This window comes from Stenella coeruleoalba, assembly GCF_951394435.1.
Source record: "Stenella coeruleoalba genome assembly, chromosome: 15".
NCBI lineage: Eukaryota > Metazoa > Chordata > Mammalia > Artiodactyla > Delphinidae > Stenella > Stenella coeruleoalba.
The window spans coordinates 48,181,118-48,194,621 of record NC_137161.1 but is presented as its reverse complement, the minus strand read 5'-3'; positions in this window follow the sequence as shown (position 1 = coordinate 48,194,621).

The following is a 13,504-nucleotide window of genomic DNA, read 5'->3' as shown; positions in this document are numbered from 1 at the left end:
ATCAATATATGTGAGAATTTGCAAAGGCTATTTCCAGAACAGCGGTCCTCAATTAGGGTCCCTGGGAACATTTGTTAATGTCTGGAGATATTTTTGGCATCTAGGGGGTAGAGGCCAGGATGCTGCTACGTGTCCTACAATGCACAGGACTGTACCCACAACAGAGAATCGTTTGGTCTGAAATGCCACTAGGGCTGAGATTGAGAAACTCTGGCCTGGAAGGATGAGCATAACACAAGAAACAGGTGAGCAGTTGTTACCTGTGGGGCAGGGGAACTGGGAGACCAGGATACACAGACGTGTGAGATGATTATTCTTCATCCTGTGCTGTTTTGAACCATTTTGTAGGATTTCTTACCACCTGCGTGTATTACTTATTTTCTAAAAGGAATAACTATGACTTGTCGTAGCCAGACTTATTTGGTGGCCTCCTGCTGGTTGTTGGCAGAAAGGAATTTGAAAAAGAGGGAAAACCAACGCGTTCACAGTCCATGGTGCCCGCAGCCCATGGGCCATCCAGCCTCCTCTGGTCCAGGACTCCTCAACCTCGCCCCACTGACACTATGGACCAGATCATTCTTTCCTGTGGGAGGCCATCCTGTGCACTGTAGGATGTTTAGCGACATCCCTGGCTTCTGCCCACCTGATGCCAGGAGCATCCTCCCTTTCACTGTGACAACCAAATATATTCCCAAATGTCCTGGGGGAGGGTGGCAAGGGGCAAAATCACCTCTGGTTGGGAACCACTGTGCCAAACCTCTGCAAATCCAAACACAAAGAATTTCCACTGACCTCACAAATCTGCAGTGGTCCAGCTGGACCCTCAGGTGGACGCATAACCACGCAAACTGGCACAAGGACGTGGAGAGAGCAGAAGCGCATGGAGCAAAGAGTGGGGTCCCAGCTGCCCGTGGGAACTGATGCTCACAGAGAGTAAGAGGGGTCTCGGGGCTCCTCTGAACCATTCACCCGTTTCACCGAGGAGGAAACAGAGCAGAGAGGTGATGTGGCCAAAGTCACACAGTGTATGATGACCAGTGACACTGGGACCACTCTATTCCCTGTAGCATCCCGAGACGTCCCTCGGAGGCTTTCCTTGTCCCTCATCCACTCCCTGTTCCACGGGCACCCCAGAGTCTCCTGGGATGCCCTCTTGAAAGTGGACCACCTAAGATAGTGCATGGCTAGTGCGTGTGTTTTCCGCAGTCACCCTGTCTTTCTAGATGAGCAATCGCTCTGCTGTTCCTGGCACAGCATGGGCTCCAGCGTGAACCGGCTTGTTTGTGGACACAGAGTTGTCTCCTAGGGACTCATTCTGCAGCCACAGGCAGCTGGGACCTGGGGAAAGCTGGTTTACAAAACTCTCTGACTTTTCATTGATAGAGAGCAGCAGGGAGGAATGGCATGAGAATCAAACCTCACCTTGTTTCAGCTCCCTGGGGAAGGCAAGTCAGAGTGAGCCTGGCCTTGGCAATGAAGTCAGCCAAGCCAGCTGGTCCCTTCTCTCCTTCCGGTGTGAAAACCAGGTTGCTTTTTTCATGGTGAAGAACCCAGGCTTTGAAGCTGGACTGCCTGGGTTTGTAACTCCACTCTGCTACTTCCTGGCTGTGTGGTCTCAGGCAAGTTACTCAACCTCTCTGAGCCTGAGTTGCTGCGTCAATAAATGGCAATAACAGTGTTGGCTTCATAGTATCATTAGAGTCAGCTGAGATAAAACACGTGACATTCTTAGCATGGTGACCAGCACATTGTAACTACGAGTGAAATGATTCCTGCTGCTATTACTGTATGATTCATTATAAATATAAGTATGAATATAATGTTTATAAATATAATTATATAAATTTCATATATATTATAATAAGTATAATAATACCATGGCTCATGGGCCCAATACAGGTTTTCACAAATAAATTCCATTTGGGGACAGACGGGCTGGAAAACTAATGAGAAATTTCTGGTCATTTGTATGACATCCCTCCCCCCACCCCATATTGGAAAATAAAAGGATCTTTTAAAAACAAATTTTAATGGTGGTCTAGCTCATCTGAACAGGACACAATCGCCCTGTTCTTGGTTTTGGCTGTTTTCCAGCTGCGGTGTTCTTCTCATTGGTCAGAGAGAAATCCCCAAGGTTTGGCAAAGGAAGCTTTTAATTGCTCTGGATGGACCGATTTCTGGCTTAGCTGCTCAAGCGTATAATTGAGGGAGAGACAGAGAGAAAGAGAGAGAATGAATCACTTTGAGATTACTTTGAGATAAGTATATAGTCAGACCTCCCCCTTCCTGATCAGACCTAAGACAGACAGCTCTCCTGTCTCCCCCAGCTCTGGGGAAGGAGGGCACAAAGCAGGAACTGCGTTTTCTTGATATTTATCTAAATAATGATGTGTGATAAATAACAACTGCTCTCCTTCATCATATGTGCTTGCCGTGTGTTGAATTTCCCCAGAAACAGACCCTGAGACAAGTATCTAGTCAACCTGCTTTATTTGGAGGGAATCCTGGAGGCACCAGGAGAAGATAGGGAAAGTGAGTCAGAGATTGGAAGTCAGCCAATAAAGGGTGTGTTATCAAGCACGTTATCACTGGGGCGCCGGGCACTTACTCTCCCCGGGAATCATGGGACGAGGGAGCTGGGGAATTTATACCCCAGTCCATCAGTCACGGCTGGGGTATAAATTCCCTGGCACTTGCAGCCTCCCCCAGTGCAGGCAGCCAGAGGAAGCCCTGGGCAAAAAGTCACAAGAGACAGAGGGGAGCTTTCTGGAAAGGGAATGTGTGGGGTGAAGGGGCACCAATAGCACCCAAATAACAAACCCCAAAGTATGATGAGTCCCTATTTCCCCACTCAAAAGATCCAAAGGATGTGTGACATAATTGAATATATAATCTTTCTTTTTAAATAGATGAAATATTTAATCATCTATTTATAACAAGTAACTTACTTGCCATCCATGCCCACGATCACAGGTTACATGTAACGATGTTACTTTAGAAGATTCCTCTCACCCTCAGTCCGTGACTCAGTTTCTTGCCACCCCTTCCAACGCATCTGTGGGCTCAGGGTCTCTGCCATCATCAAAGGCACCTTTTGAGTCATCTGAGTTTGCTAAGCACATCTTCCCTCCCCTCTTGGTTCTCAGCGATGCAGCATTTTTGGAATCTGTAGGACGCTTTCACTGGCATTTTTATCCCAAGCCTCCAGCACCTATTTACATAACATTAGGGCAGCTGGTGGTCCCATTCATCCAGAGGTGTCTGTGCCGGATCCTCATCCTGTAACCACTGACTATGAGTTCTTAAGTGTCCTCAAAAGATCTGTTCACACTCACACTGCAAACTATGACGCCACAGAATCGGTTCCAAATCTGGATTAAACTTCCTCGCCTCCTTTTAAGCAGCTCCTCAGATGACCTCAGTAAATGGGCATAAATGTTTCAGGCAATGAATCTCACCCAAACAGCACATGGTGGTTCAAAAAATAATAACTGAGAGCCTTCCACTACAAGAAAGAATGTGTGCAGTCTTCCTTGAAAATAAACAGCCTCTTGTTCCGAGAATCACTTGGGGAGAGGAGAAATTCACAGTGTATCCAAATAGAGTAGAGTTTTGGTGGTTCTAGGCATAAACTCAGCTAATCCTCACAACCATGCACCATGAGGTGGGTTCTGGGATCGTCCCCATTCTACAGATGGAGTAACTAAGGCTCAGAGACGGGAGGGAGTTGCCCGAGGTCACATAGGAAGTGGCAGAGGGGTGATTTGAACCAGGTCTGACTGAAGACAGGAGTGGGGGAGGGCTGCCGGGGGGCTGGGTCCCTCTGGAGTTGGGAGGGTGCCTGGATGGAGAGGAGAAAGCTGCCTTGACACTAATGGACCCAGACACTTTCCCTCGCCCATCAGGGGCACCTCCGCTGAACCCCAAGGGCTCCTTGTCTCCCAGGACCCCCCGAGCCCGCTGGAGACTACCCCAGTCTAGGCCTGGAGCCGACGGCCGTGTGTGGGCACCATCTCCCCAAGCAGGGGGGTCGAGGAAGCCCAGTGGCCGCACGTGCACCCCTGAGTCCCAGGTGTGTTTCTTCCCTTCTAGAAATCAGGATGAAAAAACAGAAGAGGAAGAAACGGGAGCGGCAGAACGGAGCCCCAGCGAAGAGAAGACAGGGACCCGCTTTCCCCCAAAGGGGGACACGGTGCAGCCACAGCCGCTGGTTCCTGGACAAAGCTGGGGCCCCCCGGGGATGCTGGCGAGCCCGCAGGAAGGCCTCCCTCGGCCTTGCTCTCACATCTCCTCACAGCCGCGATGTGCAGAGAGTTCTCAAGGGCAGGGTTCAGGTTCACAAGTGGATCCTCAGAAAATCGTGCCTCCCGGCTGCCCGCAGCAGCCACGTCAGCAAAACACACCGCGGAAGAGAAGTCTGCGGCCATGGGGCCAAAGGCGACTCAGGATGCTGTTTTAAATTAGCCAACGGCTGTCCCCTCCCACCGGTGACAATGACCAGGTTTGGGGTGGGGGGCAGCAGGTGTGCCCCAGTTCATGAACATTTGACAGACAATCCCAAAGCTTGAGGCTGAGATCTCCACGGTCACACGGAACCTCTGTCTCAGGCAGCCCAGTGACCTCAGGAGGGGCCAGAGGGGCCTGTGCGAGGTGGCTTCTGTGACCCGTCTAGCTGGGACATGCTCCAATTCCATAGTCTCCCAGCCGCCTTCTAATGGCTCCACTGGGCCCCTGCGTGGTCCCCCAACTGTTTAAAAAAGGAACGTGTGTACTTTGTGGTGAGAGCACTTACAGACCTCACAATTTAGTCTCAAGAAGAGACTGGAAGACAGCTGTCATTTTGGGCAGCCCTTTTCTTATGGGGGGGTGCACCCACTGTGTGGACCTTGGTGGATGGGAGGCCCCACCTCCTAGTCCAGAGGCTGGGGAAGGACATAGGCCTTGGCCCAGACAATGGGACAACCCTGCCCAGGACTCCAAATGTGGAGCAAGAGGTGAAAACATGCAGGAACCAGTTAGCGTTCGTTTCGGGGCAGCAGCAGCAGCTGGTGGCCCAGGCAGAAGCCAGAGGCTATCAGCAGCGACATCCAGCAGTGCCAGTGTCCAGCCGTGGTTGCCAAGCCAGCCCATCCCATGCCTTTGGCTGCAGCCCTGCCACCAAACCACCCATGGCTCCAGTCCACTTGCCAAGCCCACAACTTCGTGCTCTTTGTAGATCCTGCAGGCTGCCCAAGAATCTCAATAGATTTGTTTCTTGCTTCAAGTTTAGCTACAGTTGATTTTTGTGGCTTGTTCCCCCGAAACACTGACTGATAGTAAGCCAAACCATTCTTACTTTTTTTTTTTTTTTTTGGCTGTATCGTGTCTTCCCTGCTGCATGCGGCCTTTGTGCAGGCTTCTCGTGGTGGTGGCTTCTCTTGTTGCGGAGCACAGGCTCTAGGCTTGCGGGCTTCAGTAGTTATGGTGCACAGGCTCAGTAGTTGTGACTCATGGGCTCTAGAGCACAGGCTCAGCAGTTGTGGCGCTCGGGCTTAGTTGCTCCGTGGCATGTGGGATCTTCCCGGACCAGGGATTGAACCCGTGTCCCCTGCATTAGCAGGCGGATTCTTAACCACTGTGCCACCAGGAAAGTCCTCAAACCATTCTTTCTTACTTCAAGAGTTAAATAATGTCAAAGAATAATTTGAGGAGTAAAAAGGTAAAATTATGACTCTCATCAAAATATAAAGGTTCTGTTTAACTCATTCATTAATGAGGGACCCAATTAAGGTGTTCCAAGTGGTTCAGAGGAGAATTTCCAAGGACCACACACATAGAGGTAGTCAGAATGCCAAAATCACCTCACAAATGGGTGCAGAGGGGCTTCCCTGGTGGCGCAGTGGTTGAGAGTCCGCCTGCCGATGCAGGGGACACGGGTTCGTGCCCCGGTCCGGGAAGATCCCACATGCCGCGGAGCGGCTGGGCCGTGAGCCACGGCCACTGAACCTGCGCGTCTGGAGCCTGTGCTCCGCAACGGGAGAGGCCACAACAGTGAGAGGCCTGCGTACTGCAAAAAAAAAAAAAAAACAAATGGGTGCAGAGGAAGTCTGTCCCACAGGGTGATAATCGATTGAATTCCACGGGACCAAATTAATTTGCATTTCTATGAACATAAATCACTAGCATTATTGTGGGGTTTTCCGTGACTTACAGAGTTGTAAAACAGCTCAAAGAGTGTGAGAGGCAGAGATGGCCTGGAAGGATGCCCTAGACAGGACATCAGGGATCTTTTTATTTTTCTTGTCCATTTGCAAGTCTGTCACTAATTTTTCCTGACGGTAATATAGGAGATGATCAAATGGACGGAAGAGACAACACAGGCAACACTCAGAAGATTGTACACTCATCTTGAACTCAAGATTACACTCATCTTGAACAGGCTACACTCAGTGTAACCAGTCCAAGACGGAATCATGTGGAAAGTCCTCGGGGCAACTTGAGCTGGGTTTTAAGGCCTAAGTCAGAGCTGAAGAGGAGGGTTTTCTGGAAAGTGTGAGCAGAAGCTTGGGGGCAGTAAGGAGGCTGGCAGGATCCACTGGCAGGTTGGACGCATCTGCCCAGAAAGGCTGGCTTGTGACGGCAACTGGCAATGACAAGATTGGAAATGTAAATTGGAGCATCCTTGTGGCTTCTTATTGCAACTCTCAGAGCTTATTAAAGGGAGAGGGGAAAGGGAGGTAAGATGGCCAAATAAAAATAGTGTAGAAAGAGTCACCTGAAAGGGCTGCTTGATTTAGTCTGCTCACAGTAGGCAAGGCTGGGGTGCTTTCCTAGGGACTCTCTTTTGGAAGTGTCCCGCCTCCTTGCTGAGGACGAAGCAGCAGGCAACCAGGTTTGAAACCAGATGACCCCAGCCCTTGGCGGGAGTGGGGAGGGGTAGGGTTTACACTCAGACCCAACCATAGTCAGGGGATGCTGATTCTGGAGTGGTGAGAATGTGGAAAATTGGGGCCTAGGTTACTACTATGGCAATCTAGAGTCTGTTGCCCACTGTATCTGGAGGAGCAGACGGGCAGAGCCTCTAGGACATAGTCAGTCTGCAGGGAAATGCGAGCAGGCTGGCAGAGAAGTGACCACAGGCCCGGGTGCCTGGCAACCTCTGGTCCACGAGGCCGCAGTCCAGGTCCCTCCAGGGAACACTTTGTCCCTTGAATTCACATGAATAGCTCTCCACTCCTTGCCCCCAAACAGGCTTCAGGGAGCCTGATGAGCCCTGACACATTTCTTCCCTAGCACCCACTCTCCCTGCACCTGGGCAAGGTTTGCAGGAGAACTGTTGAATACGGATTGCACAAATGAATGAATGGTACGAAATCCCATCATTTCACTTCTTTCAGAAAGGCCCAGGAGGACATTCCACTCCATCCCTCATGTATTAATTAAACGCCCATGGCTCCCTTTCACTGGACACCCACCGTATGCCGGGCACCGTGCTGACCCCTGCACATTTCAGAGGCAGCTCTGAGCCAACTGCCTGAGTCTCAGCCTGACGCCCCGCTCTGCCTCTTACCAGCTGTGTGACCTTGGGAAAGTTACTTAACCAACCTTTCTGAGTGTCCATTTCCTCACTCACAGAATGGGAACAATAACTTTCGTGCCTCCGTAAGTTATGGGGATTTCGGTGAGTGAAAACAGGCAAAGCCCTAAAAATGATGCCTGACACAAAGTAAATGCTCAACAAATATTAGATCTAATCTTCAAAACGCCCTTCAGAAGGTAAATACACGTATTACCCCCATTTCAGAGATGGTAAACTGATGCTTAGAGCCCTTTCCTGAGCTGGTAAGTAGTGGGGCTGGGGTTCAAACCGATTCCCGAACCTGTTTGCAGGTTATGTCATGTAGCTTAAATACTCAGTGTGCACCTAAGAGGTACACAGTGCAAGGTGCTGGGGATACGGCTGTCACCAGAACACACCCAGCCCCACGCCCTCGCTGGAGGCTGACCTGGCTGCCCACCCCCACTCCCCGTCCCTAGCAGCCCCAGCAGCCGCAGGGATGCCCATCGCCCTCAGACGACTCAGGCTTGCGGGCTGGGCCGTTCACGTGTCGGGAAGGGAGGGGAAACCCATCGCCGGGGGAACACCCTCTCGGGGGTGGCGGGCGTCCCTGAGGGCGCCAGCTGCAGCGCTCACTGAAGCTGGCAACGCTTCAGTCCAGCTTTTTAAAAAGTACAGTCCGAGCTGGAGTAAACCCGGAGGGAGACGCGGTCGGGCTGCGACGGAGGCCCTGCCGCCCCGGGCTTGGTGGCCGCGAGCGCGAAGCCTGCCCCAGGGCCGCCACGTAGAGGAGCCAGCCTTCCGGTCCACGCCCGAGCCGGCCCAGCCCACCCCGCAAGCCGCTGCCCATCAGCCTCTCGAGGGGACGCGGACTCCGTCAGGGCTCGGGGAAGGGCGGGGCTCGAGGAGGGCGGGGCTGGGGGGGAGGCCTGCTCACCAGGCCCCGCCTCCCCAGCGTCGGCTCCCACCCCAGCCCCGCCCCCCAGGGGGGCTGGCCTCTCCCGGGCTCCTGTCTTCACATCCCCAGGTCCTCCCTCTGCGGCGCCCAGTCCCCCTGCAGTGGCCTCTGCCTGCACGCTCACACTCACACAACACCCGGCACCAGGTCCCTCTAGGCTTTCTTCCTTATCCAGTTAGAGCCCTCAGAACCCCCAGAGGTTCAAGGGCCTGTGGTCCACCAACACATTGGCTGGGTTCAAATCCCTGCTTGCTGGCTCTGTGACTTTGGGCAAGTTACTTAATCTCTCTGGGCCCCAGTTTCTCCATTTGTAAAATGGGGATGATAGTGACAAGTACTCACTCCATAGGGTTATTGTGGAGCTTAAATAACACAAATAAAGGGCCTGGCTTTAAATCAGTGCTGTTCTCCCATAGCATGACAAAGGCTAATTAGAATACAGAGCCTTGTCTTCCCAAGGAGACTTAGGGTTGGCCAAAGGAGGGCCCTGCTTCCAGGACAGGAATTAAGGTTTTGCTTTAGAATAGGCACGAGGTAGGAGATGGAGGGGCCCCCTCTGTATTCTTGATATCACAAAGGCAGTCGAATTCCATGGTCTCTGTTTGCTTACCAAGCACTTATCGAGCACCATCTGTGTGCCAGGCCCTGAGCGGGGAAACCACAGCACCTGCAGATCGAGGAGCTCTCAGAATCCAGAGGCACCAAGCAGCACAATGCTGAAGAGTATAGAAGGTGCTACAGAAACAGGAGACCAGGAACCAGCCCCAAGGCCAAGGGAGCAGCTAGAAACCTTCCTGGGGTGTCAGGGAGCTGGGTCTCCAAGGAGGACGACCCCCATGGACAGAGGGCACCCTCTTCCTGAGCTCTCAGATGCGTAGTAGGTCCCGTTTGCTCTGCCAGGGAAGCGGGAAGAATTCCTTAGCCCCATTCAGCTGATGGAAAAGTAAAGGCCCGGAGAGTAAGTGACATCTTCCCCAAGAGCAGACCTCTAGTAAAAGGATGTTCTGTCCGATCCTAAGTGGCCAGCTCTTTCTGCTTCCACACTTGCCAGGAGTTCGCCGGCAGACCAGAGACGAGGGGGAGGAGAGAGCCTGCGCAGATAAGCCAGGCTGGCCGGCCACGGGCCTGGCACCAGGTCTGGACTTTGTCCTGTGTGGGTGCGGTGAGTCTGCACAGAAGTATCCACACCCCCACGTTGCTCGGCCAGCCCCAAGGCCAAACTTCGTGCTCGCGACTCCCAGAACTGCCCTGAAACAGGGCTCCTTACCACGACGCATGATTTAAAGGGGAGCAGGGGCCATTCCCACCAAGAATTGTTTCCTCACCTGCCTGGGCCTTTGTTGTGTCCACACAGGCACGAGCAGGATGAGGGGGTGCTTTCATTTATTGGGCACTGGGTGAGCCAGGCCCTCTGCTGGGACCTCACAAATATCAATTCCCTCCATCCTTCAAATCAGAACCCCGGGGCAAGCATCATGGACAGCAAGCAGCCTGGGATGAGAGGACCAAAATCTGGCTCTGATGGAGCCATGCAGACATCTCGGGTGGGGTGGTTGGGATTTGACCCACCCTCCTCAGTGGAGGCAGGGGGCTCTCCCTGTTCACTTGGAGCCCACACGGGCCAGGCAGCAGGCACAGGGACCTCCTTGGCAGGGTGAGGTGAGACCAAGCAGGAGGCCCTGGCCAGCTTTGGCCCCTTGCAGGCAGGGCGGCCAGACGTACCAAATAAAATCGCAGGACACCCAGTTACATTTGAATTTCAGGTGAACTAGAAATAAGGTGTACTATAAGGTGTTCCGTGGACTAGGGCTGTTGGAATGGGGATGAAGAGACAGGGGCAGATTTAAGCTTTAATTTGGAGAGAGGCTCTGCGGGGATTGGCCGTGAGCTGGATGTAGGAGTTGAAGACATGGGAGAAATCAGGGACGCCCCCCCCCAGGCTCCAGGCTGCAGCAACTGTGTAGTTAGTGGAGCCACTGAGCCAGCAAGGGGGATGGAGCGATATCAGATCAGCGAGGGGAACCGTGGGATCTGCTTCTGGTGTGTTAAATTGAGGCTGCCTGTTTGAGCCCCAAGTGGAGGTTGTGCAAGTCTGGGGCTTAAGGACAGCCCTGCTGGGGACCTACCAGCATGTGGATGGTATTTGCAGCCATGGTTCTGGATGCAGCCACCTGGGGAGAGTTCTGAGAGCAGGGACAATGGTCCAGAACTTGGCCTTGAAGACTCTCCATATTTGCAGGTCATCCAGAGAAGGAGGGGCGTCCAAGGAAACGGAGTCAGAGCAGCCAGGGAGGCAGGAGGAAAGTCCACAGTGGGTGGGCAACAGGGCAACAGAGGAGCAAGTCTCCAGAAGGCCGGGGCTGACCGTGGTGGATGCTGCAGGGAGGTCTGGGGAGTGGAAGCGAGGGCCGGCCTGCGGTGGACTGGAGGCAGAATTAGAGGGGAGGGTGCAGAGGCACCACATCCATGAAGAAATCCTGTCGTGGACTTCCCTGGTGGTGCAGTGGTTAAGAATCCGCCTGCAGGGGCTTCCCTGGTGGCGCAGTGGTTGAGAGTCCGCCTGCCGATGCAGGGGACGCGGGTTTGTGCCCCAGTCTGGGGGGATCCCGCGTGCTGCGAAGCGGCTGGGCCCGTGAGCCATGGCTGCTGGGACTGGGCGTCCGGAGCCTGTGCTCCGCAACGGGAGAGGCCGCAGCGGTGAGAGGCGAGCGTACCACAAAAAAAAAAAAAAAGGATCCGCCTGCCAATGCAGGAGACATGGGTTCGAGCCCTGGTCCGGAAAAATCCCACATGCCGCGGAGCAACTGAGACCGTGCACCACAGCTACTGAGCGTGCGCTCTAGAGCCCGGGAGCCACAGCTACTGAAGCCCGCGTGCTGCAGCTACTGAAGCCCATGCACCTAGAGCCCACGCTCTGCAACAAGATAAGCCACCACAATAAGAGGCCTGCGCACCGCGATGAAGAGTAGCCCCCGCTGGCCGCAACTAGAGAAAGCCCACGCGCAGCAACGAAGACCCAACGACAAAGACCCAACGCAGCCAAAAATAAATAAATAAATTTATAAAATAAAATAAAATAAGAACGAAATCCTGCCGTGCGGGCGGGGCTGGAGGCAGAGGGAACCAGAGGGCAGTGGGGTCTGGGCAGTTTTCCATCCATAACCCTTGGGGCACGTTCCTGCCTGGAGGCATGGAGACAAATCTTGACCATCCTCCAGCTGGCAGTGGGTCCCTGGACAAATCAAGTCAAATGGGAACTGAAAACAAGGGCCTTCGAAAGTGTGTTAAGTGACGTAAAAGAGTGGGAGGGATGAACACACACAACGACATGGATGGATTTCAGAACCGTTACGGAATGTGAAAGAAGCCAGCCTCCAAAGAGCATGTGAGGTAGGAGTCCATTTCTAAGAAGGTCTAGAACAGGCAAAACTAATCGATGATGAAATAAAGATGAAAACCATGGCTGCCTCTGGGGTAGAGCGGGGATGGATGGACTGGACGGGGAAGGGGCTTGAGGGAACCATCTGGGTGATGGCAATGGTCTGAACCTGGACAGGGCTCTGATTCACACAGGACAATGCATTTGTCAAAACTCGGCAAATGGTACACTTAAGATTTGAACATTTCATTGCATGTAAATTTCACCTGAGAAAAATGAACTATAAAGTAATTATTCAACTGTACTTAATGATATATGTGCTGAACTGTTTAGGGGTGACGTGTGCCATAGTTTGCAACTCTCCTTAAAAGGTATGAAAAAATAAGCTGGATTGATGGGTAGAGAGTTGGATGGACATATAATGAAGCAAATAGAGCAAAATGTCATCCAGGTGGTAGGTATTTGAGTGTTCACTCAACTTTTTTCACGATTCACTCCACTTTTCTGTATGTATGAAATTTCTGTAATAAAATGTTGTGGGAGCGGATAAAGAAAAGAGGATGTGAGAACACTTTTCACCCAGTCCCAAGATGCTTTTTGAGCGCTAGCTGTACATGAGGTGCTGCGAGACAGGAGTGGTGCTGATGGCGATCCCAGCGCCATGGCGTGAGGCGCCCTCCAAGTGGGTTCTCCTTAGAGCAGAAAACTGTCACTGTTGCTTCTCACAGGGGACACCAGAGGTCAAGAAAAGCACACACAGGCCTGCCAGGAACTGATTTAAAGAAACAAGTCGCTGGAGCCAGTGGGGTGGGTGGACAGCCAGGTGGCCTGGCCCCTGGCCATTTGGATTGGGTTATTCAACACATGCTAAAGACAGTCAGGTTTGCGAACAACTGCTTAAACTCCAGAGGTTGAAATATGCCCCTTCTAATTTGCCCACTGGTAGGGTTTTTGAATAATGCTCCAGGTCCCTCTGTCTATACAATAGACTAGGAAACCCAGACCCACCCCCTGCAGGATGTATCCTCAGGGAAGTTCATCATTGCCCGTTTTAAGAGTGAAAGTTTGGCAACAGCTGACATGTGTGTTGTCCAGGTAGAGTGCTGGTTAAGTTATTCACGGTGGTTTAGAAATGCAGTGAAATTCTATGCAGCTGTTAAAAATGAATGAGGTAGATCTATATGTCCTAGACTTTAACAGCTGAAATCTTAATGTAAAAAAATAATAATAAATATATATATAAATGATCTTATTTATATAAAATTATATGTAGGTAAATGTCTATGGATATACATATAAATGGATATGAATATAAATATATATAACTCTTTATATTATGTCCTGCATGTTTGTGTCCCCCCAAATTCATATTTTGAAGCCATAGCCCCCAATGTGGTAGTATAAGGAGGTGGGGCCTTTGGGAGGTAATTGGGTTTAGATGAGGTCATGAGGGTGGGGCACGCAGCATGGGGTTAGAGCCCTTATATGGAGCTCACTCTCTGCCACGTGAAGAGAAACAGTGAGAAGGTGGGATATACAGCCAGGAAGTGGGTCCTCACCAGACACCAAATCTGCCAGCACTCTGATCTTGGACTTTCTAGCCTCCACAACTGTGAGAAATAGACATTTA